This window comes from Myotis davidii, unplaced genomic scaffold (assembly GCF_000327345.1).
Source record: "Myotis davidii unplaced genomic scaffold, ASM32734v1 scaffold293, whole genome shotgun sequence".
Lineage (NCBI taxonomy): Eukaryota > Metazoa > Chordata > Mammalia > Chiroptera > Vespertilionidae > Myotis > Myotis davidii.
The window spans coordinates 1,050,397-1,054,657 of record NW_006285115.1 but is presented as its reverse complement, the minus strand read 5'-3'; positions in this window follow the sequence as shown (position 1 = coordinate 1,054,657).

The following is a 4,261-nucleotide window of genomic DNA, read 5'->3' as shown; positions in this document are numbered from 1 at the left end:
AAAAAATGTTGCACCCTCACTTACATCCCCATGTTCTCATCTGTCTTACTTTGTCCTTATGCTTTCATTCCATCTTTCTTAAAAGACACATTAATGGTTGCCCTTTTTTGTGAGTACGCAGGTGTGAGGACAATCTAAGCTTTATCATAAATGATTTTCAGAGTTACAAAACGGGATATTCTAGTAAACTAGTGGTAGATGTGGACTCTAGCAAAAATCATAGAGGTTCAGATATTGAATACTGCATTAATTACTGGCTCTGTTAACCTGAGCAATTACTTAAAATCTATGTTTTTAGCTTTCTTGTCTATAAAATAAGATAAAATAGAACTGCCTCAGTAGGTTATTGTGCTGATTAGGTAGAATATAATTTGTTATGAAGTATTAACTATATGAGTGTTAGGTATTTATTAAGAACCCTTAAAAAAAAGTAAGAGCTTGGATTTTTAAAATTCACTTTTGCATCAAATCAGTGTTTTAAAAAATAAATAGATCTTTTAAATAGTATTACTCAGTTTTTATTGTAAAAATTATTAGGTGAGACTTTCTTAACAAATGTTGAATTCCCGTTTTGCTGATGTTTTCTTTTTTTAAAATGGCATATATAAAACTTGACCATCCTTGATCAATCATATAATCATTTCTGATAAAAAAGTTGTACAGAAAAGCAAGATTTAAAAGTATATATATATATCTCACAGATGCCACGTACACACACCACAAAATAAAAAAAAATACTTTAGGGAAAAAATCATACTCAATCTTAGGATATGTGATCATAGATATTTTTGTAATTGCTTATTTTTCAATAACAAATCCTGAATAAAGAATTGTTATTTATTGTGAAAATCAAAAGCCTAAGTATAAAAGCTCTTAAAGCATACAGTATTTCTAACACAGAGAAACTGGGTTGTATGTTAATGTGGCCAATTAAAATTAGTGTTTTATTTTTCTTCCTTTGAATTTGTCTTTTGTTTTTAAACCTGAATTTCCACTTGACTACATTTCAAAAGCAATAGACATTTTGGAAGTCTTTTAAATTTGGAGAAATAAAGTACAGATTAATACAATTTCTTTTACTCTTAAATTAATTGCTAACACAGACCAAACTATCTCTAGTCTGTGGTTATAAAATGGCACAAAGCAATATGCAGGCGACCTATTTCCACAGGTCAGAGCCTTTCTTTATAGCACTTCATCCCTGGGCACCTGTGTGTCCTATTGAAGGCTGAGTTAGCACATCAATCTACAGTGTCCTTTGCCTACAGATAACTCTTTGTTGTTCAGAGCCCTAGTACTGTTCAGCCAGAGTGATGTATTCACTGATTTTCTTTTGGCAAGTCCCAGTTTTAGTCTTCTCCCAAAGCTTTGATGCATGTGTAATTTTTATTGTGGTTTAGTTGATTGCCTTGAAATTGTTTTCTATTTCATGTAAATTTTCAAATATCTATGTATGATTCATGTTCACAGTTGAAAGAACATAAATTGTTCCTTTTTGCACAGGTGATATGTGAGCATATTTTCCTAAGTTCCTTGAAAGAAAGGCAATACGCTGAAAATCAAATAACAGTAATTTATCTGTGTGTAGGAGCAGTTGCTACTGTGCTTTAAAATACCCATCCCATTTTTGTACTCTGGCCTCAACAAAACCAGTATTCCTTAGGTCCAAATACATTCAATATATTTGATATTCATATCACATTTTACAATTTTCCTGGGAGGTAAGTGTTATTTTGCTAAACCTAAACATGTACAGTTAACACAATCTCACATATACACTTCAATTCAGAAGTAGTAAGCCTGAAATTGAAATAAGTCAAAATTACAGATCATTTTAAGTAAATATGTTTAGTCTAGAGAGAAATGTTGATCATACTGCATTGACTCAGAATGAAGGCTAGATTCTAAGAGTCTACTAGTAGCTACCTAACTTACCTGTAACTTATCACGTGGATGGAAAATTTTCCTAACGCAGAAATGGAGTTAGTTCAATCTTCTCAGGCCATTTCTGTCAGTGCAAACATTTCAGACCAAGATAGGAAGTGTCATCCCCCATTCTTTCAGCTCCTCATTCATATCCTACAGCATGACATGGAGAAGTTTTTTGGAATTTTTCTATAAGTAATATCCTGAAACTAGTCGTCACGCATTGCTTGCTTTGACTAATGTAGTCATTTTCAATGTCCACTTGTTTGAGTGAGAGATGATGCATGCAGATTGTAGAATATTTTCATAAAATATACATTTGTTGTCCTCAAGTACATTTTCAAACATTTGGGCCAAAAGAGAAGCAAATTTAATGGTTTTAACAAGTATGTTAATGCTGTAATGCATACATACAAATAATTTATTCTGAGTTCATTCATGTTTTGAATTATAAATGATCAACTTGCCTATATTATTACCAAGTTTAATTTGATTTATCAAAAATAGAAAATTGACCCTCGCTGATTTGGCTCAGTGGATAGAGTGTCAGCCAATGGACCAAAGGTCCCAGGTTTGATTCCAGTTAAGGGGACTTACCTTGGTTGCAAGCTCCGCTTCTTCCCTAGGCCCTGGTCAGGGCATGTTCAAGAGCCAAAAAAATATCCTCAAATGAGGATTAAAAAAAGAACTGGAGAAATCTGAACGAGCATAGAATTATTGACATTAGTAGATGGTATAAACCAGGAGCAAGTTATCCATCAGACGCAGTAAGAACAGTGCCTGGGATTGTGGTAATTTTATGGCCCCATGAAAATGCTGTGATTTTAAGTTATATTAAAAAACAAAGAAAAAATAAGTTTGATAAGAATGCATAATAATGAATATAAAATAATATATATAGCCTGTAATATTCAGTATATAATATTTATATTGTATATATATGTGCATATATATATATCTATTATCTATCATCTATCTATCTGTCTACCTATCTATCTATCTATCTGTCATCTATCTATCTGTCTATATATAGAGAGAGACAGAGATAGAAAAAGAGAGGTAGCGAGAGAAGAGACCCACAAAGGCATAAATATCTGAAGCCCACGAAACTTGTAATGAGGCCCCAATAAAAACATACAGCTATATGCTGAAGGCCACTATGTTTAGTATATTACTACTTGCCTCATTAGGGTTCATTCCCATCTTTGCTTTTGTTTTGGACATCGTGTTTTGGTCCCTCATGCACACTGTATACTAGTACAAATGATCTTACTGGAACCATGTTCCACTTTTTCTTACACTATACTTTAGTGAGAGATCCTGCAAAACACTAAGGAATATCATCTAGCCAAGGTGGTGTCAATAATGCAACCCATGTACCTGCCGATATCCCCACCATGGCTCTTCTGTCACCAAGGGCAGGATCACATTCACCATCATTTGCTCTGCTGCTCTCAGGGAATAGGCCACCATACCAGGAAGACACTGGGGTGATAGCTAGTCACCCCTTTGCCCACAAGAAGAGTGAACTGTCTTCATATGAAACCTCAACTACCCAAAGCTGTTCCATGGACAGTGTCTCATTTTGGCTTCAGGAACTGTGTGTCCTCTTCTGGCAGGGACCCCAGCGTGTCTGGTCCTTGTGTTTAGCACAGCAGGGGTTGCCAGAGGAGCTTGAACTGGAGGAGTATAGGGTTTTGTTTCCTTCTAAATTGGTCTGCAACTTGCTTTGAACTTGTTCTTTTTCTCCTTGGTTTGTTCACTTGTTTTGCCTTTTTTTAACTTTCCTTCGAAGAGGCTTAGAAAACAATCACATAAGCTTTTCATCATTAGGTTTGTTCAGGCATGATGATCCCACTCAGCACCTAGGGACGGATTTCAGCTTCACAGCACTTTACAAACATTAGGTAAAGATAACTAACCAACTGTGATCCCGGAAGCAGCACAACCAGGTACTCCATCATTTCTAGTATATGCACCTGTCACTTTTAAGCTTCTTTAACATAAAAGAGAAAGGTTCAATAGCTAAGGCATAGTTAATGAATTTTATTTGTGCTGATTTTGCTTTATTTCATTCTCTTCTGTGCTTTAATGAGGCAATATTTTTTACTAACATTAAACTGTTGCTGCAAGGAAGCACTGAGTAGCATTGACCCTGAGAACATATTAATATGCTCCATAGAGTGATGCACATGCTGTGGCCATTCTCATTTTTTATATAAAGTAGAGGCGCAAATGACACATAAGTATAAATTGTCAGACTGGAAAGCTCATGAAATAAGTTTTCCAAAATAATTATGTGCTAGTTTGGCTTATAAAGATCAACTCTATCGTG